General features: G+C 41.5%; 1 protein-coding gene and 2 pseudogenes across 3 annotated transcripts in view; 1 reads left to right on the forward strand and 2 right to left on the reverse strand.

The window, feature by feature from the left end:
* Nucleotides 1-22144, reverse strand: part of JADE1 (jade family PHD finger 1) — a 300977-nt gene that overhangs the window by 56996 nt on the left and 221837 nt on the right. The window lies entirely within an intron of this gene.
* On the reverse strand, nt 11804-12346 carry LOC129629948 (eukaryotic translation initiation factor 1-like; annotated as a pseudogene).
* On the forward strand, nt 17907-21439 carry LOC129629946 (hsc70-interacting protein-like; annotated as a pseudogene).

Genomic DNA, 22144 nt, shown 5'->3' on the forward strand with positions numbered 1-22144 from the left:
TTTTGAAATCATACATGATTAAACTTATAAATATTTACCTAGTTATTTCATTTGTGTCTACTCTGCAGGTAAAGAATTATAAAACCTTGACACAAAATTCAGAATTGTTCATCTTTGAAATGAAGTGGATATGTATGCTAAAATCCTATAAATCTCATTCCTTCAAAGAAATTGAGCAAGAAATTCTTCCTGGCAAATACCATTGCCAATTGGTATATGTTATGACATATGTATGCTGCTGCTAAGTCGCGTCAGTCATGTCTGACTCTGTGAGACCCCATAGACAGCAGCCCACCAGGCTTCCCTGTCCCTGGGATTCTCCAGGCAAGAACACTGGAGTGGGTTGCCATTGCCTTCTCCAATGCACGAAAGTGAAAAGTGAAAGTGAAGTCCCTCAGTTGTGTCCGATTCTTAGCGACCCCATGGACTGCAGCCTACCAGGCTCCTCCGTCCATGGGATTTTCCAGGCAAGAGTACTGGAGTGGGGTGCCATTGACATATGTATATACAATGTTTATTGCACAAGTGCTGTCATGGATAAAATGAGTTGTGTTCTAAAAGTTTATATGTACTTTAATTGTGTGGAACTTTTAATTTAATCCCCAATACCTTGTTATAGAGCAAGCTTAAGTTGTCAAGTAGTTTTTAAAATAACTCTAATAACTAAATGACAGAAAAGAATAACTTTTTTGAATGATATTATTTGGGGAACAGAGCTCCCTGTCTAACCAATCGATGAAGTCACCAGTCATGAAGAACCTGGTAATCCCTCTGAGTAGGTGGTTACAGTACATAGAATGATTGGAAGACCAGTGATCAAGATGCTTTCTTGCAGGTGTCAGGACTGACTAAATTATTGCCTTTCTCGAGGTTCTTCATTTTTGTTTTCTTTTGCTTGTCTTTGATTTGGTTATTTTAATTTTGTTGATTTTCATACTTTTAGCACAATACAAGATGTCAAAGAGAAACGAGTCTGACAGAGAGACAGAAGAGGAAATAACTTAATTCGGCCAGATGGAAATGTCCAAGACTGCAGAGGTTCAAAATAACAGAAGCTTTTCTCAATCATGAATGGAAACCATGATGGAGAGAATTTTCAAATTTTAGAAAGGCAAAGGAAGATGATATATTGCATCTATATGGGTAATGATTACAAACATTGCCATATATTTTTCAGGTTTTTTTCCTGGGCATTTTTAATAATGTCACATATTTGAATGATGTCATGCATTTCATTTTACAATGTTTCTTTTCCCTTCTTTCATTTTTATCTTTTCAGTATTTTACTTTTTAAAGTAATTTTTTTTTCAGGTCTTGGCCAGCCTGCATACCATAATTTCATCTACAGGCCACTTCAACCATATATTCTCATAGTTACTCCCTCAAACTTGTCAACTATTGGAAAGTTTCGCCAATTTTAATATCAAATTCAAATATCTCTTTTAGCCACTGCCTCTATGACTTCCAAATTTTGTTTCCCATGGACCTTTCTTGTCTAAAAAGTGACTCCAATTCTACCCCTCCAGTCCTCTCCAATTAGATGCAGAACAGCGATAACTCAAAATGTGATCTCCAACCAGCAGCAACAACTCCTGAGAACTGGTCAGAGATCCATTACTTCCATCCCCACCCCAGACCTACTGAATCAGAAAGGGAGATCCAGCCATCTGTGTTTTAACAAGCAATTTAACAATTTGAATTGTTTTTCAAATAATTCTGATTCGGGTTTAGCAACCACCTGAGTAGATTTTACTTTCATCCACCATGTTTGAGGTACATGACAAGGCATGGGAGACAAGGCTGCGAGTAAATAGGTAAGCAGGTCTATTCTCTGCCCCGGGTGGTGGTGGTGTAGTAGCTTAGTCCTGTTGGATTCTTGTGACCGCATCGACTATAGCCCACCAGGCTCGTCCATGGGATTCTCCAGGCAAGAATCCTGGAGTGGACTGCCATTTCCTTCTCTAATTCTTTGCACTCAGGGCAGTTAAAAATACAAAGGAGTGATGACAATTAACTACAGGGTGTGGAGGAAGCATAAACCTAAAAGATTACAGGTGTTAACCAGATTGGGGGTGCGGTGGGGATTGGGGGGCGTCTAGTGGTTTTCTTGATTTGGAGGTTTATTTTTTGTTTCTTAAATAAAGCCCCTGGCTTCTGTGTGGCAAAAGGATGGGGTAGAGGTGAGACACAAGGTAGGGAGGCTAGTTAGGAGGCTTCTGCAGTTAACAGGTGAGAGATGGAGGCTTGGATAACAGCCATGGATCATGCAAGGGAGACAAATAGGCAAAGCAGCCTGTAATGGGGGCTTGGGGAACACAGTCCAGCTCTCCAGGGGCCTCAGCATTTGCTCTGGGCAGGGGAGTGAGAGCTGCTCCCCCCAGCCAGCTCGGTGTCCAGGGGATGTCTCTAGGGCTTATGGGGTCTCTGTGTCATCTCAGAAGGGCGCCCACTTGGTCGAGGCAGTTGTTCCTCAAGGAAGTAACATCTAGGCAACCAAAGTCCTGTTGGGCAGTAAACAGCTTGAGCTGTCCAAGCCCTGTCCCTGCACACAGTGCGGAGCCTGAAACTGTAAGCCCTGGGGCGGACAAGGAGGGGCCGCAGTCAGGAGGACTCGGGCCCCTTGCAGGGTCCTTCTTGGCCCCTCTTCTCAGAAAAGCCTGGATCGGATTCCAGGCCCCTCCTCCCTGGGGTCCCAGGTCCCCACTCCAGTCTCTTTATCCCTTCTCCGGAAAGCTCCATTTTCCTCTTTTCTTCCACAAAACACCTTAATGGTCCATTATAACCTGAGCCCAAATCATTAGCAAATGAAAAACTGGCTCCCACTTTCTCTAAGGCCACAGGGTGTGTGTGTGGGAGGGGGTGGGGGGAGGAAGCTGGGAGGGAGGCAGCCCCCCCACACACACACTGGTTTAGTTCCAATGTTAATGAAGCAAAGAAGAGGAGGTGAAGCCCACACTTCAGTCTCTGTGTTATAACTGTTTGATAATTTACTGTTTTTTTCTGCCATGAGGCACATCTGTGTGTCATAGATTGGATGTCAGAGGTGAAGAAGCTGGAGTAAAAGATGTCTCCCAAGTCTCTGGCTTAGAGAATTGAGTAGACTCCTACATTTGAAATTCCAAAAGATGTTCATTAAACACTGAGCAGGGTTCCTGGTGAAAACGACAAACCCCTGCCTCCGGGGCAAAGGAAAAGAAGAAAATTCCTAAGGAAAGAAAATGCAGTAGTTCAGCTTGAGGAGGCAGACAATTGAAGGTGCCCACACCCCACTCCAGTACTCTTGCCTGGAAAATCCATGGATGGAGGAGCCTGGTAGGCTGCGGTCCATGGGGTCGCTAAGAGTCGGACACGACTGAGCGACTTCACTTTCACTTTTCACTTTCATGCTTTGGAGAAGGAAATGGCAACCCACTCCAGTGTTCTTGCCTGGAGAATCCCAGGGACAGGGGAGCCTGGTGGGCTGCTGTCTATGGGGTCGCACAGAGTCGGACACGACTGAAGTGACTTAGCAGCACAAGGCCAATGGGATCAAGAGTCAGCTGTTCTAGAGGAAGGCTGGGTTGTGAGTATTGGTTTAGGATTTATCAGCATAGAGAGGTTAACTGAGGTCATGGGAGTGGATGAGATCAACTGGAAGTGTCTATAAAGCAAGAAGAAAACAGAGCCTAGGCTCCAAACAAGGGAGTCACCAGTAACAGTCCAGGTTAATTGTCCTCATGCCGGAATCAGGATTTCAAAGTACCACAGGAGAATATCACAGGCCTGGGCTGGTTGTTTCCACAAGGTGTTCCACCACTTCCACCGTGCCCTGAAATCACTATTTCCCCAGACAGTCCACTCTGCTGCTCTCACTGGGATCTTTCTCAGAGCTTTCTCCCGGTGCTCGTGCTGCCGTCCTGCCACTTACCTAGGCATCTTCAGCAGAGCTCCTAACCTACATCACACATGTAACAGCAACCGCTGAAGAGGAAATCCTCTAATCTTCTAACACCAAACTTACAGAAGGTGTTCCCTACAGGCTCACCCTCCCGTTTTTCTATCACAGTGGGATGCATATGTCCTTCCCTGCACCTGGGCTCAGAATCCTGAGACTAGCTCACCTTTCCTGATCTCTTAACTTGAGATTATCCCTGCTCTTTCAGGCATTTTCTACTTCTCTGGCTACTAATTCCTTCCATAACACATTCAAATAAATTTCTGTCTCCCACTAAAAACAAACAAACTCAAATCTCCCTTATTCTCTTTTATTTCTGTCTTCTCGTTTACAGTCACACTTTTTGAAAGAAGATCACCATTGACATTCTTACTGCTGAAATCAGGAGCAATTTCTCATCCATATTCTACTTGACCTTTCACTTCCATTTGACACTTGTGTTGTGGTCCATGCATGGGTTGGAAAAGAATTTCCAGACATGAGACAGAATGAGAGGGAAATAAAGTTTATTAGAGTGGGACACGCTGTTAGAACAGCGGGCCAGCTCAAGGGAGAACCAACGTTGAACAGGGGTCCTTAGTCCACTTTTATACCCAGGGTACAAGGAGTGGGATAGGGGTCTTGCAGGTCATTTGCTAATTGGATGAGGCACAGATACTGGGTAAGGCAAATACCTTCTCCCTATGTGGGGTAGGAGGTGAGACAGGTTATACTGCTCAGGAGGACCAGAAATCTGTTAATAGTTACAACATGGGGAAGGGAAGGATGATAAGGGTCTGGTTTTTCTGTTTCTGCATTCCAAGACCCTCCTTGGTTTTATCTGCTCTTTCGTCCTTGGGCGCCACAACTTGTTCCTGTGTGCCCTGTTTCATGAAATACTTTCACCTTGAGGCAGGAGATGGATGAGCACACCCCACCCCACCCCACATACCCAGGGTAAAGCAATTTAAGATTTAGTCCCTGTGGATCAAAACTCCAAGCCCAGAATACCTGACCACACATGTGCAGAAAGGCACCTTGGAGGCCAAAGGGTTGTTATGTCAAGGGATTTCTACCCTTTTCGGTAAAATCCATCCTGGCTAAGAAAGGCCTGCATACACATGTAAGGATCCTGAGATATACCAAATAGGACTGTGAACCAGACAAGTCAAAATGATTGGCCAAAGGAAACCTGGAAGAAATGCCCCATAAAAGTGAGTCAAACTGTCATGAGGATGAGATTCAGCAACTCTCTCTCCCGGAGTCTAGTTGTGCATCTGTCCACAAGTACTGTATTTTTTTCCTCCTCTTAATAAATAGTTTGTTTCACTACTTTCCATCTTTGTGAGAATTCTTTTCTGGAAAGCCGAAGGGCCAGAGTCCATGTCACTGACCCCTGGTCTAGTGGCTAGGATCTGGTACTTTCATGGCCATGACCCAGCCTCAATCTCTGGTTGGGAACCCAAGCCAGGCTCCAAGCTGTTGCAGGTCAAGGCCGCCTGAGATCAACCGGGCTTCCATAATGTCAGCAGTCTTCTGGTTTCTCTCCTATCTCTCTGCCCTCTTAATTTGCTTTCTGAGGCTCCTCTTTTTCTTTGGTTAAAGCAATGCCTCAGACAAACTGTTTTTGAGTAAATGAGAAGCTTTCAAAAAATTCAACTGAAGGAGTCATTTTGGTTGAGACATTTTATAAGAAAAAATGAATGATTCACCAGCCATGCTTAGAATGGATACAAAAAGAAAAGAAAAAAAAAGAACATCTGGTTAAAGATTATTAGGCTAGTCAATCAGCTGGATGGGTAACCCTAGCTTCCCAGAAGGAGTTCTCAGTCTTATTAAAGTCTGTCAGAAAACTGTTCACGCACTTTATCAGGAATGCTAATTGCTTCCCAGAAGGGGTTGTAAATTACATCACACAAAAAAATTTCTGTCCCACACCAGCTTTGAGTTAATTTGCTTTCTCCCTTTCAGTCTCCTAAATGTTGGTTTTCCTTAGGGTTCTCTCCTAATTCCCACTCTATTCTCATTCTACAGGTATCTCTTAGTGTTCTCACCTGCTCTCGTGACCACCCCCCAAAACATACATGTGTATTTGTATCTTCAACAACTTTTCTGAACACCCCAGGTACTGGACTCCCCACAGGTGATTCAAACTTGGTGTACCCCAAAAATGAACTTACTTTCCCTCCTACTTCATGATTCCTCATCTGTCCCAGATCTCAATTAGTGGTACCACCGTCCACAGCTGCCCAAACTGGGAGTCAGAACATCATCCTTGGCTCTTGCTTTTCCTTGACATCTCCTCCACCATCACCACCACTAATCCATTCTATCACCAGACCACATCTATGTCAGGTTTCTCTTTCCATCCCTAAAGCCACTACCATCATCTCAGTGACTTAAACCACCACCTAACTGTCTGCAGTCCTGTCCTCTTCTAATTCATTCTCTATTCAATAGTCAGTGTGATCTTTTAAAGCAAAAATATGATCACAGCATTCTCATTAACACCATTAATTGCCATTTTTTTCTTTGTTTATTCTTAAGGATAGAATGTGTCATCAACATAACTACTTACTTTTGCTAGTTCTCCTTCCAAACCCTCCCCCTGCTTCCATGGCTTGTCAACAGTAGTATCTTCAGTAGTAGTATCCACTCAGAACCTTTGAAAATCTTAGCCCTAAACTTGGAACATTCTTCCCTATCTAACACCACTTCTTTTGGCTCTAATTCACTCAAGTTCTACCAAAGAGACTTATCTTACCTCCCTAACCCCCACCTTTTTCTAAGGTTCCATGACACTCAGTATTATCACTGTATTATTGCTTCTCTCACTGTTTTGTCATTTTTTGTACCCCTCACTAGACTATCTGTGATTCAATGACTTTGTCAATTATTCTCTCCATTATGTTTCTAGTACTGGGCCTAACAGCTGGTAGGCAGTTAATAAATGTTTTTAATGCAATGGATGAATGATCAATATATTTGTATAATTAAATAGCCTCCAAAGCACCGTTTAAAAAAACAGATAATGTTCATTCTTATTTTCTAATGCTGAAAGTATTAAATATTATGTTTCAGAGAAGACAAAATTAAAATTGAAATCACCAAAAAGCTATTACTCAAAGATAATGACCACTAAAATTTTGATGTATATTTTTACTGCCTTTTGTATATTTGTGTGTGGGTATCTCAGTAGACATACATAGTTTAGACAAATGAGGTCATACTGTATTTCTATTTTCTGACAATATTTTACTTAGTTTATCCATATAGTTGGAGGTTTGTGTTATTTCTGTGTTTTTACTAATAGAGTACTTTAGTGAATATCCTTATATCCTTACAGTTCTATAATCCATGATTAGGAAGATGAAGTTTTATTGACAGTATAATATTTACCATATACATGAAATTTGAATGATTCCTGATTCTTTAATGTTGTACATTTATGTTTTTCTAAATCCATACTTCTGCAAATAAGGCTGTAAATATTTCTATGCATAAATTTTTGTTTACCTACTTTACCATTCCTGGGATAGATTTTGAAGTAAATTACTAGGTCAAAAGTTTTAAGGCTTCAGATTCATTGTGCCAAATTGCTTTCAGTGAAACAGGTTGTAATTTAGATTTACCATTGTCAATGACTGGGGACTTGCCGCCGCTGCTGCTAGGTAGCTTCAGTCGTGTCCAACTCTGTGCGACCTCATAGACAGCAGCCCACCAGGCTCCCCTGTCCCTGGGATTCTCCAGGCAAGAACACTGGAGTGGGTTGCCATTTCCTTCTCCAATGCATGAAAGTGAAAAGTGAAAGTGAAGTCGCTCAGTAGTGCCGACTCTTAGCGACTCCATGGACTGTAGCCTACCAGGCTCCTCTGTCCACGGGATTTTCCAGGCAAGAGTACTGGAATGGGTTGCCATTTCCTTCTCCAGGGGACTTGCTGAGTATTTGCCAATTATTCAGCATAGAGCTAGACTCTGGAAGGCGAGCAGTATGCTCTCAAAGAGACATGTATGGAAACCTCCATGGGCTTCCCCGGTGGCTCAGCAGTAAACGAATCCTCCTGAAATGCAGGAGACATGGGTTCAATCCCCGAGTCAGGAAGATCCTCTGGAGGAGGCAATGGCAACCCACTCCAGTATTCTTGCCAGGAAAATCCCGTGGACAGAGGAGCCTGGTGGGCTTCAGTCCATAGGGTTGCAAAGAGTTGAACACAACTGAGCATGCACACATAATACCTACAGAAGCAATAAAGGTAACCTGACCACATATAAAAATGCCACAATAACTTGTAGGTAATCTATACAATGCTGAAATAGGTTAAGCAGGTTTCATAAATGAAGTAGAATAATTAAGAACAAAAGAAGTAGGAAGAAAGAAATGGAGATTGTGGGGAAGGTGCTGGGAGAATCTGCACAGGGAGCAGGAAAGAGGAAAAGAAACAATTATTGAATGTTTTCTGTGCATGTGCCAGGCACTGAACTAAGCATTTCACACCTAATATCACATTTTCTTCTCACAACAACCTGAGAAGTAGGAATTATTATTTTCATCCAGATCCAGATCTAAATGATGTGAAAAACTGACATTCAGGGGGATTAATTTGCCAAAGATCATAAAGCTTCTGAGAGGTGGCACCAGGAACTGCTTGAACCCAAGCAGTCTGCCTCCAGAGTTCATGCTTTTAAGTGTATGACTCAACTAACTCATTACAAATTCAGAATCAAGTACCCAGTCAGAAATTGTACTGTGATTTAGTATCAGGGACGTGAGTCAGTTGGCGCTCACTAGATTGAGAAAGAAAATGAGGGCAAAAAGGATTCCACATGCTAAGACTTATTTCAGACAGTAGAGATGTAAAAAGTTACTTATTAAAATAGGTGGCACAGACTTAAATGTAAAATTATAAAACTTTGAGAAAAAAATATAGGAAAAATTTTGGGGAGCTATGGCTAGACAAAGAGTTCTTACACTTGACACCAATAGCAGAATCCATATAAGGAAAAACTGGTAGATATGGGCCTCTCAAAATTAAATTTTTTCTTTCCAAAAGTCTCTGTTAAGAGAATGAAATATCAAGCTTTAGGCTGAGGAAAATATTTGCAAACCACATATTCAACAAAGAATTAGTATCTAGAATATATGGAGAACACTTAAAACTCAACAATTTGAAAAAAATCAAACAATTCAATTAGGAAATGGGCTAAAACCATGAACACATTTCCCAAAGAGGATATACAGATGGCAAATAAGCATTTGAAAAGATGCTCAATATAATTAGCCATCAGGAAAATAATGCAGATTTAAACCACAATGAAGTATCACTACACTACTATCAAAATGACTAAAATTAAAAAAAAATAGTGGCAACACCAAATGCTGGCAAGGATGTGGAGAAACTAAATTGCTCATACATTGCTTGTGGGAATGTAAAGTGGTCCAGCCACTCCTGAAAACTGTTTGGCAGTTTCTTTTAAGACTAAACATGCAACTACCACAAGGCCCAGCAATTGCACTCTTGGGCATTTAGCCTAGAGAAATGAAAACTTATGTTCACATGAAAGCCTGTACACAAATGTTCATAGCAGCTTTACTCATAGTAGCCAAGAACTGGAAACAACCCAGATGTCTTTCAATGAGTGAATAGTAAACAAACTACAGTACATCCATACCATGAAATATTACTCAGCAGTTAAAAAAAGAAAAAACTATCGATACATACACGAAGCTTCAAGAATTTATACTGAGTTTAAAAAGCCAATACAACAGAGTTATTCACTGTATGATTCAATTCACGTATCATTCTTGATATGACAACATATACGAATAGAGAACAAATTAGTGATTACCAAGTGATAACGAGGGGGTCAGGGAAGGAGGGAAGCCTATGTGACCATAAAAGGGCAACATGAGGGATCCTTCTGGTGATGAAAACCTTGTAGAACTTGACTGTATCAATGCCAATCATATTTTACATGAATGTCTCCTACAGTAATGTTGTACTATAGTATTTATAAAATGTTACTATTGTGGGATACTGGGTAAAGGGTACATAGGATGTCCCAGCAGTATTTCTTATAACCGTTCGTGAATCTACAATTATCTCAAAATGGAAAGTTTAATTAAAAAAAAATACGCAATCGGAAAAGACTTTAAACACTAACATATTCCTAGAAAGTAGCCTAAAAGGTAGAGAAATCTCCCGATGTCATTCAACAGAGCCACAGGAATGAAAAATTCATGTGGCCTAAGGTGATGCAGATGTATGAGTCCCTACGATTTCTGCTCTCCTGCAGGAAGGCTCACCTTTTCAGTACCAGTACAAACAAAAGGCTAAGCAGGCTTGCAAAGGTAGCAAGAGAAAAGAAGTATTGAAAATATTTTAAAAAGGAAAAAAGGAGTGGCTCTTCCTAGAGCCCTTTATAAATATTCTCTGTCACCTGGCTTTCTGTTTTCCATCTAAATGGCCAAGAAGAATTAATGACTATGCCCTTTCTATGGTAGAGACTCACCAGGACCCTGAGGGCAGGGGAAGAATTTGAGTCTTGCCTCACATCAGCCAGATCTTACCTAATCTCTCACACATATTTCTCCACTCCAGCCCCAAGGCTTTGCCCTCGAAGCCCTTCCCACCCTACCAGAGGCCTGTTCCCCTAGCAGCTCCACTGCCCAGAATAGAGCATCCATGTAGACATCTCATATATCACTGACTGACTTCTAATCATGGGTCGAGCCCACTAGGTCACTCTGTAACATTCATCTTAGTTTTAAAAACATGAGAGGGACATTGTTGGCAAAAATCCAGGAGTAATGAATTCTATGTTCTAGAAACAGAGAAACTGAACTATTTCAATTTGAAAGTAAGAGCTGGCAGGAAACCAACAGAAGCAAAGTCCTCTGGGGAGGAAAGGAGGGGAGGGAGCAAGCTGGTGAGTTAACTTGTAGGCCTGTAAGGTGGGCAGATTTCTTTAAAAAGCAAACAAAGCAGTTTTAGACTTGAGAGACTTAATTGGCATCCAAGGCCAAGAATATGAATAATGTTACATAAAAACCTTGCTCAAGTGAGAATTCTGCAATCGAAGCATTCCGACTCTAATAGCTAAAGTTTAAGGGAGAGGAATATAGAAAAAGATGTTTATTTTTCCAGTCATATAACATATGGGCTTCCCTGTTGGCTCAGTGATAAAGAATCCGCCTGCAATGCAAGAGATGTGGGTTCGATCCCTCAGTTGGGAAGATCCCCTGGAGAAGGAAATGGCAACCCACTCTAGTATTCTTGCCTGAAAAAATTCCATAGACAGAGGGGCCTGGCAGGCTAAAGTCCCTAGGGCTGCAAAGAGTCAGACACGACTGAGCAACTAAACAACAACAATTATAACATACACCATTCATGGTATAAAGATTTAAATCTCATCTTTTTTCATCATCATGGCAAGAAAAGTTTGATGCTTTTCAGAATTTCAAGGTCTAAGAAAATAGTTAGGCTGGTTTTGTAGGTTACAGACAGTGCTAGGATACTAGGATGCATTTGTTCTTCCCTCCATTAAATGAGAATCTTCATGTATGGACAAGGTAAAATTAGAGAATTAATAATGGCTCAGGGACCTCCCTGGTGGTCCAGTGGCTACCAGTCCATGCTCCCAGTGCAGGGGACCTGGTTTCGATCCCTGGTCAGGAAACTAGGTCCCTTAAGCCACAATTAAGAAGTTCACATGCCTCAGCCAAAAAAGATCCCATGTGCAGAGACTGAATATTTCTCGTGGTGCAGCTAACACTGGCACAGATATAGATATAGATATAGATATAGATATAGATATAATGGCTTAACAACAATTCCAGATCACTTTAGTAATGACAGACAGAAATAGAATTAATAGAAAATTTAAAATCTATTTTTTTATGGCTCTTTTCAGTTTATTGCATGAAGGAGTTACACTAGTCCAAGTTAAAAGCAGACCCCAAATGGTTACATTATACAAGCTGTGAGGTTTTTAAACTTGTGACAAAGGACAGAAGGGAAATTCTACTCATTGCAAGGAAATCCTCACTTAAGCTTCAGTGAGCCAAAAGCACTTAAAAGCCATGAACCTTCAGCTGGTCGTCCTTAGTCAGTCCAATCTCTACCAGGAACTGGCATATGTTCTTGCGCTGGTCACCCTGTAGCTGAATTACTTCTCCATATTCTGGATGCTCAATTCCAGTACTATTGCAGGCAAATTTCTTCTTAAATGCCTTCACTAGTTGTTGTTGTGTTTTTTGTTTTTTTTTTAATCGTAATCATCAGTGATCCCTTGGATAGTAGTAAGGGTCTTCCTACCGTTTCTCTGTTGAATTCTTATATGGATATAATCCTCAGTGCCAGCAGGATGCAGATCATCACCCTTACTTGCATCAACAAAGGGGTCGAACGAGTGGAGGTTCTGGATAGCAGCCATATGATACGATTCCTTTTCCTCAGTGGAAATGGCCAGCAGAAGGCAGAGGCGGGAGAAGGTGGGCAGGTGGGGGGCAGAGCGTGGGGAAGCCAGGGGGCTCGACTGAGGGAGGCTGCTGAGTCCTTGGTGGTGGCTCAGTGGGCAAATCTATTTGTTTTAACCCTTTCCCTTTCTTATACCCTCCTCTGTCCACCTAAAATATTACCAGTGAAATGAAAGAAAGGCACACAGGAAGAAAAACAACAACGCAAGAGCCTAGGGAAATTATATCTATGTTATATTCTTTCAAATTATAACAGTCGTTATAAGTATCATTGGATAGACAGAGATTTATGTAAAAATGCCCATTTCTGGGTTATTAATTTTATTATAGCAAAGAAGGGAAACAATGTCATGTCCAAAAGTAGGAAAATATTTAAGCATTTTATGGTATGTTGACAGGGTGGAATGTTTTGCAGCCATTAAAAGAAGTCATAATTTCAGATAGCAAAAATTAAAGAGTGAATACCTACCAATCGTGGGAATAAGGAGGAAAAGGGACTCTCATACAATGCCAGTAGAAAAGTGAATTGTTACAGCCTTTTAGGAAAGTAGCCTGGCAACATGTATTAAAATTAAAAAATACACTGTCCAGACAAAGACCCTGATGTAGGTAAAGAGTATTTGAAAACACAAAAGCAAAAGCAGGTAAGGACTATGCCACGGAATCCTCTTATACAAACATGGGATGCTTTTCATGGATGTAATCCCAACTGAAAAAGCCTACTTCCAACTCCCTGACCACTCATCAAGTCTCTGGGGTCTACCCTGTGGGATCCTCAAGCCTTGCGTTTCCCTTTAATCCCAGACCTCCGGGTAATACTATCTCTCACTTGGCAACCACTCAGCCATGTGCAGGGACCACCCATATTGTACAGTCACCTAGATGCTTCCCTTGCTTTGCTCACTTCCTCCCACCCACAACATTTTAACTGCCAAGTCTGGTTAACTTTAAGTTATTTTCTTGGGCTCCAAAATCACTCCAAACAGTGACTGCAGCCATAAAATTTAAAGACGCTTGCTCCTTGGAAGAAAAACTGTGACAAACCTAGACGGCGTATTAAAAAGCAGAGACATTACTTTGCTGACAAAGGTCCATATAGTCAAAGCTATGATTTTCCAGTAGTCAAGTATGGATGTGAGAGCTGGACTGTAAAGAAGGCTGAGCGCCAAAGAATTGACGATTTTGAGCTGTGGTGCTACAGAGGGCTCTTGAGAGTCCTTTGGACAGCAAGGAGATCCAACCAGTCAATCCTAAAGGAAATTAGTCCTGAATATTCATTGGAAGGACTGATGGTGAAGCGCCAATCCTTTGGCCACCTGATGCAAAGAGCCGACTCATTGGAAAAGACCCTGATGTTGGTAGATTGAGGGCAGGAAGAAAAGGGGGCAACAGAGGATGAGATGGTTGGATGACATCATCATTTCAATGGACATGAGTTTGAGCAAGCTCCAGGAGATTGTGAAGGACAGGGAAGCCTGGTGTGCTGCAGTCCATGGAGTTGCAGAGTTGGACATGACTGAGCGACTGAACAACAACTGGTTAACTTTGAATTTGCAATATGTCTCCCACTTGTTCCTTCCTCCTCTTCCCATACCATCTATCCTGACTCAAGATGGTATTTCCTATCACTTGAATTATCCAATAGTAAAACTGGTGTTCCTTCCTCCTTAGCCCTGCCGGCCCCAGTTTATTTAGCACACTGTGACCAGAGCAATCCTCCACGAAACTCTGACCATGATACTCTCCTGCATACAGCACTCAGGGCCTCCTCTGTGGGTAGAGGGCAAACCTCAGCATCCTCAGCAGAGCACTCCACCTCCTCAAGCACCTGGCTCGAAACAGGACCTGAACTTGTAGCCCCAGTGCCTTTGCGTGTTGAATGCTATACTTAGTTGAATAGTATCCCCTCAAATTCATGTCCACCTGGACCCTCAGAGTGTGACCTTTGTGGATGTAATTAGTTGAGATGAGATCTTGCTGGATAGTTGGGGCTCTAAATAAAACGACTGGTGTCCTAATGTGAAGGACACATGAAGACACAGAGAGACATACAGAAGGAAGACGGCCACGTGAAGATGGAGGCAGAAATGAGAGTGATGCAGCTACGAGCCAGGGAATGCCAAGGCTTGCCAGCAACCACCAGAAGCTAGAAAGAGTCAAGGAAGTAATCTTTTCTAGACTCTTCAGTAGGAGCATGTCACTGCAGACACCTTGGTTGTGGACTTGTACCTTCCAGAACTGTGAGAGAATAAACTGTTGTTTTAAGCCACCAGGTTTTGATAATTCATTACAGCAGCAATAGGAAACTAACACAATTCATTAGGAGAATTGCCAAAAAAAAAAAAAAGACAACAACAACAAAATCCAAAAAACTCAATTTAGCTGAAGGGAAAAGAAATTTATCAGAAAGGCATTACTATATCTCAAGGATCCCAAGAACAGAAGTGCAGTTGAACCACAGGAATGTCCAAAATCAGAGACACAATGGTCACCAGGATTCTCGTCTGTGATGTTTTTCCCCTCTGTATGCCCTCCATTTCTTTTTCTTACTCTTCCTTTCTCTTTTCCTCTTTTCTTTCTCTTCTCAAGGTCATAGTCATCGAGAGCTCCAAAACTTAACTTCTGTTAACCAAGAGAAAGTGACTACTTTTTTGCTTAGTTTCAGTTCAAAATTCCCAAGGAAGAACTGATTGGCCTGTTGAGTAAGAATTCCACCAACATTCACCAACTAATATTACATGGTCAGAAGATGATTCTTACAGAAACCATGTGATCACACGGTACCAAGAAGATGATTTTTATAGAAATACAACTAGAAGTGGGAAGGAAAAAGGAACCATTTGTGTCCTTTGATATTCATGCTTTTTTTTTCCTGGAAGTCATTTTTTATTCTTTATCTCTGCTTGCTGAAACTGCACACACCTTTCAAACTCTGGCTTAAATGTCACCTTTTCCACAAAATGTGTTAATCTTGGCCACTAGACCACGAACTCTCAAAGCAGGATAGGAGTGGGGAGGAGCACCCTGCACTGCTGAAGGGCAGAGGAGGGCGGAAGCGGGGTGGTGGGGAGGGCAAGAGGAGGCCTCCGGGAGAATTTGGGATTGAGAGGTTGTGGTGACTCCTTAGTCAGCAGTAGTAGACGCTAAAACTGGTGGGAAGGCCAGCAGGGCCAGGCACTGGACAGGTGCCACTCTGAAGAGCAGGCCATCCTCTGTCAGACAGCAGCCCTTACTCTGGCACTTGGCACTTCCAAGGCTCTTCTCAAGCATCCAGATGCCATCTCAGGCAAAGAGCATGAACTGGGAGTTGAACTTTGATGGAAGACACAAAAATACAGCTAATGGAAAATTTAAGAGCACTCCTGTCTACAACCTAGCTGGGTAGGAGGTTCAGGCATAAGATCAGTTACAGTAAATTTAAAATTTCAATATTACAACCAAAAGCTAAATGTGAGTCTGTGCTATAACCCATACTAATCAATGTTTGGCTATATTTTTGTTTTATAAGTCATATTATGATAATGTGGTGAACTTGCAGCTTTTATGTCTAGGACTTGCTGGTGTGCTTTTTTTTTTTAACTGTACTCGTTGCTTAATACAGCCACAATTAGTCCTGCAGGTCAGTTAGAAGTCCCTTGGACAATCAAAGAGCAAGTTAGTAAAGACCAGTATGCCATGTGCTCAGCTTTTTTGGAGAAAGAAAGAATCATGCTGTGACTTAGAATTAAGGCTAGTGTGGCACTTATTACATGCATGGAGCATGTGAGCTCAAAGAGGTGGGAGGGGGAACAGACAGTACCCGCAGAGGTCTGGCTCCTTGCCCCCCTCCCCACCCTCGGGTCCAGGCAGAGAAGAGTTCTTATCTGTGGACCAGCTCGGTCATCAGGCCAGAGTACGAGTCAGGCCCATGCTTCTCCAGGCAGGGTTGACCCATCAGTCAAAATCTCTCTTCCCCTGCTTCCCTACCTGCCATCCAAGTGAATCTATTTACTCAAGGTGAACTTTAATGCATTCAAAGAAAAGTATTCAAAAGTTACTTTGGTTTTGAAAAATTAATGCTTGCCTTTACAAAATCAAAATCCAAGGAGATATTTATGTTAGCTTATACTGGTGGCTCAGAGGATAAAGCGTCTGCCTGCAATGCAGCAGACCCGGGTTCGATCCCTGGGTTGGGAAGATCCCCTGCAGAAGGAAATGGCAACCCACTCCAGTATTCTTGCCTGGAGAATCCCATGGACAGAGGAGCCTGGCGGGCTACAGTCCACGGGGTCACAAAGAGTCGGACGCAACTGAGCGACTTCACACACACACACACATATATAGATTTATAAACTTTTATAGATATAGTTAAATTTAAACAATCCCTTCTAAAGGGACTTTTGATTAATGGTTGGTCACATTAAATGGTTGGTCATTAATCTATTTAAAAAATTTATAACTTTATAAATATTAATATATATAAATATATATATTAAGTTCTTCTGTTGAATGACCAAAAAATTCAACTGAAACCAAAAGACACTTTCCAAGTACTTAAGTCATTTACATATATCTAATAAATTAATCTTATAAATATGTTAATTTTAAGTTCTTTTAAATGTCTAATGTTGCATTTACATTTGAAACATTTCCACTTAAAATCACAAATGCAAATCAATTACTTAGTTACACCTTTTAAATAAGCATTACACATATAATGTGTTATTATTCTATTAGATCTTCTAAACATTATAAAAACTTAAAATACTAAATATACAGAATCCTTTACACAAAAATACTAATACCATGTGTTTCATTTTTAGTACATTTCTATATTTAATTGTAAGCTTTCCCAATGTTTTAAAAAATGCTTATTGCTTAAAAAAATGTTTATCTTCTCAAATTCTTTTGACGACACTCTAAAGCTGGTTGAATTGCATATAAGGTCTGGAGCCATAAATATCTAGGGGAATTTTTCTCATATAGCACCACAAAGAAGAGTCCCTTTATACTCTTAATATATCATAAACTGCAAAACCTGAAAAGGGACTTGACACCCTCCAATGATGCTATCCCTCCTGTTAGTCACTCCCCTGTGTAGATACTTCTACTCTGAATGAGCCTGACCTGTAATCAATAGGATACTGTGGAAACAATGGAGAATGACTTCTGAAGCTAGGTCATAAAAGACATTGCTTCCTCTACCTTGCACACTGCTGGATTGTTTATCATGGAGGAAGCCAGCTACTCATGCAGCCCAGGGAGAGGTCTATGTGGTGAGGAACTGAGTCCTCCTACCAAGAGCTAGAATTAAATTGCCATGTTTATGAATCTGGGAAACAGCTACTCTAGCCCCAGTGAAGCCTTCAAATAACTGTAGTCCTGCCGAACATATTGACTGCGACGTTAGGAGATATCCAGACTCAAAACTGAGCAGTCTCACCCTACCGTGTGGTCCTGGTGTGGAACCTGGTCTCAGCCTCAGCCATGCTGGACCAAGGAATCCTCAAAGTGAGAGAGCTTTGAACCATCATAAAAATATGTAAGCAAGATTCCAATGTCCTGCACACTGAAGAAATGTACTTACTGAGGAGTGGGTAGAGGGTAGTGGGGGTAAAATACCACTTGCTACTCATAAATCTAAGTCAGAAGAACATACCAAGGAAGAAAAGCCAGATACTGAGAAGGCAGAGGAAAACATAAAGACAAACTTTCAAGTGAAGGAAAGTGCTAGTCGCTCTGTGGTATCCAACTACAGCCTGCCAGGCTCCTCTGTCCACAGGATTTTCCAGATAAGAATACTGGAGTGGGTAGCCATTCCCTTCTCCAGGGGATCTTTCCAATCCAAGGACTGAACCTGCATCTCCTGAACTGGAGGCAGATCCCTTATGGTCTGAGCCACCAAAGAAGTGCATATCAAGTGAGATAAGTAACACCCTCTTCTAACAACACAAGAGAAGACTCTACACATGGACATCACCAGATGGTCTAAACAGAAATCAGATTGATTATATTCTTCACAGCCAAAGATGGAGAAGCTCTATACAGTCAGCAAAAACAAGACCAGCAGCTGACTGTGGCTCAGATCATGAACTCCTTATTGCCAAACTCAGACTTAAATTGAAGAAAGTAGGGAAAACTACTAGACCATTCGGGTATGATCTAAATCAAATCCCCAACAATTATACAGTGAAAGTGACAAATAGATTCAAGGGATTAGATCTAATAGAGTGCCTGAAGAATTATGGACAGAGGTTCGTAACATTGTAGAGGAGGCGGTGATCAAGGCCATCCTCAAGAAAATGAAATGCAAAAAGGCAAAATGGTTGTCTGAGGAGACCTTATAAATAGCTGAGAAAAGAAGAGAAGCTAAAGACAAAGGAGAAAAGGGAAGATATACCCATTTAAATGCAGAGTTCCAAAGAATAGCAAGGAGAGAGATAAGAAAGCCTTACTCAGTGATCAATGCCAAGAAATAGAGGAAAACAATAGAATGGGAAAGACTAGAGAGCTCTTCAAGAAAATTAGAGATACAAGGACTATTTCATGCAAAAATGGGCACAATAAAGGACAGAAATGGTATGGACCTAACAGAAGCAGAAGAGATAAAGAAGAGGTGGCAAAAATACACAGAAGAACTATACAAAAATGATCTTCATGACCCAGATAACCACGATGGTGTGATCACTCACCTAGAGCCAGACATCCTGGAATGCGAAGTCAAGTGGGCCTTGGGAAGCATCACTATGAACAAAGCTATGGAGGTGATAGAATTCCAGTTGAGTTATTTCAAATCTTAGAAGATGATGCTGTGAAGTGCTGCACTTAATATGCCAGCAAATTTGGAAAACTTAGCAGTGGCCACAGGACTAGAAAAGGTCAGTTTTCATTCCAATCCCAAAGAAGGGCAATGCTAAAGAATGTTCAAACTACTGCACAATTGCACTCATCTCACACACTAGCAAAGTAATGTTCAAAATTCTCCAAGCCAGACTTCTACAGTATGTGAACCATGAACTTCCAGATGTTCAAGCTGGATTTAGAAAAGGCAGAGGAACCAGAGATCAACTAGCCAACATCTGCTGGATCATCGAAAAAGCAAGAGAATTCCAGAGAAACATCAACTTCTGCTTCATTGATTACACCAAAGCCTTTGACTCTGTAGCTCACAACAAAGTGGAAAATTCTTCAAGAGATGGGAATGCCAGACTAGCTTACCTGCCTCATGAGAAATCTGAATGCAGGTCAAGAAGCAAAAGTTAGAACCGGACATGGAACAAGAGACTGGTTTCGAATTGGGAAAGGATTACATCAAGGCTATATACTGTCACCCTGCTTATTTAACTTATATGCAGAGTATATCGTGCAAAATGCCAGACTGGATGAAGCAGAAGCTGGAATCAAGATTGCCAGGAGAAATATCAATAACTTCAAATACGCAGATGATACCACCTTTATGGCAGAAAGTGAAGAGGAACTGAAGAACCTTTTGATGAAGGTGAAAGAGGAGAGTGAAAAGGCTGGCTTAAGACTCAACATTCAAAAAACTAAGATCATGGCATCTGGTCCCATCACTTCATAGTAAATAGATGGGGGAAACAATGGAAACAGTGACAGACTTTATCTTTGGGGCTCCAAAATCACTGCAGATGGTGACTGCAGCCATGAAATTAAAAGACGCTTGCTCCTTGCAAGAAAAGCTATGACCAACCTAGACAGCATATTAAAAAGCAGAGACAAAACTTTGCCAACAAAGGTCCATCTAGTCAAAGCTATGGTTTTTCCAGTAGTCACGTATGAATGTGAGAGTTGGACTATAAAGAAAGCTGAGCACTGAAGAATGATGCTTTTTGAACTGTGGTGTTAGAAAAGACTCTTTAGAGTCCCTTAGACTGCAAGGAGATCCAACCAGTCCATCCTAAAGGAAATCAGTCCTGAATATTCATTGGAAGGACTGATATTGAAGATGAAACTCCAATATTTTGGCCTCCTGATGCAAAGAACTGACTCATTGGAAAAGACCCTGATGCTGGGAAAGACTGAAGGCAGGAAGAGAAGGGGATGAGAGAGGATGAGATGGTTTGATGGTATCACTGACTTGATGGACATGAGTTTGAGCAAGCTCCAGGAGTTGGTGATGGATAGGGAAGCCTGGCGTGCTGCAGTCCATGGGGTCGCAAAGAGTTGGACACAACTGAGGGACTGAACTAAAGTCATCTATAATAAAAATGTAAAGTGTGATTGAATCAAACACTGATGCCTGCCAAGGAATGGGAGATGAAAATGTTGAGATAACAGGGGATGATGGATCAGGCAAATGATAAAAATGTGGTTGCCATTGAGGCCCTAAATGATAGTGAGCTACAGAAAGCCATTGACTTGTTCACAGATGCCATTATGCTGAATCTTCTCTGTATGCCAAGAGAGCCAGAGTCTTCATCAAATTACAGAAGTCAAATGCTACCATCTGAAACTTTGACAGAGATACTGAAATAAATCCTGATTCAGCTCAGCCTTACAAGTGGGCAGGAAAAGCACATGTACCTCTGGGCCACTGGGTAGAAGCAGTCCATGGTCCTGCCCTTGACTGTAAACTAGATTACAATGAAGATGTTAGTGTAATGCTGAAAGAAGTTCAACCAAGGGCCCAGAAAACTGCTGAACAACAGAGAAAGTCTGAGTGAAACCATGAAGACCAAAGGCTCAAAGAAAAAATGGAAAGGGTTAAGAAGGCTTGGGAGAAACAGAAAAGACCCCAGAAGGAGGGAGAAATCAGAAGACAAACAGGAGCTCAATATAGCTATTTTTCAGGTGGCTTTCCCTGGGCAACACCTGCTAATTTTCCTGGAAGAATGCCTGGAATGGGATGGGGTATGCCTGGAATGGCAGGAATGCTTGGGCTCAATGAAATTACTAGTCATCCGGAGGTTCTTAAGGACATGCAGGTTTTAGAAGTTATGACGGCCTTCTAGGATGTGATCCAGAGCTTCAATATGTTGAAATATTAGAGCAGCCCAAAAGTTGTGAGTCTCATCTGTAAACCGTCAGCCAAATTTGGAGGGCAAGCCTAAGGCCCTTCTGACAAATAAAGCCCATGCTGAAGGAAAAGCAACTGAGATCACCTAATGGATGTCACAGCAAAACAATCCAGTGTACTTCTGACATGCTGACGAAGGAAAAGCTATGGTGCTCTGAAGATAGTCTCTCTCCCTCTGTCCGAAATGAAGCTGAAACAATTTTCAGTGGTTTGCCATTAAAACAATCATTCAGATAATACTTTCCTACTGGGAATCAAAAACTTGAAACGTTTTTAAAACCTGAAAAATATTAAAACAAGAACAACTATGAAGCAGCCCCTTCTGCTGAAAAACAAAACCCACTAAGCTGATCCCAAATTCCTGATCCATAAACACTGTGTAAGATAATAAACATTTATATTCTTATTCATTTAAATTTGGGGGTAATTTGTTATATAGCAGTAGATAACTTAGAAGGAATGGCCATATTAGCCCATATCCCTAAATCCAAATCATATCATTATCTAATTTTCAAGCCTGATTGGTTCTTATAAACCTCCAGTCAAGTGATTATACCACTCGCTTGGATTAAAAAACTATTTATTGTTTCGCTTCATCCTGAAGTTTTTTTCCTGTCTTTTCTATGTGTTGGGTCCACAATGATAGAGAAACATTAAAATATATCTAATCCCCCTTCTCATAAGCCTGTTACTGACTCTATCACAGCTTCACGGAGCTACACTCTACCGCCACCTAGCA

This window comes from Bubalus kerabau, chromosome 16 (assembly GCF_029407905.1).
Source record: "Bubalus kerabau isolate K-KA32 ecotype Philippines breed swamp buffalo chromosome 16, PCC_UOA_SB_1v2, whole genome shotgun sequence".
Lineage (NCBI taxonomy): Eukaryota > Metazoa > Chordata > Mammalia > Artiodactyla > Bovidae > Bubalus > Bubalus kerabau.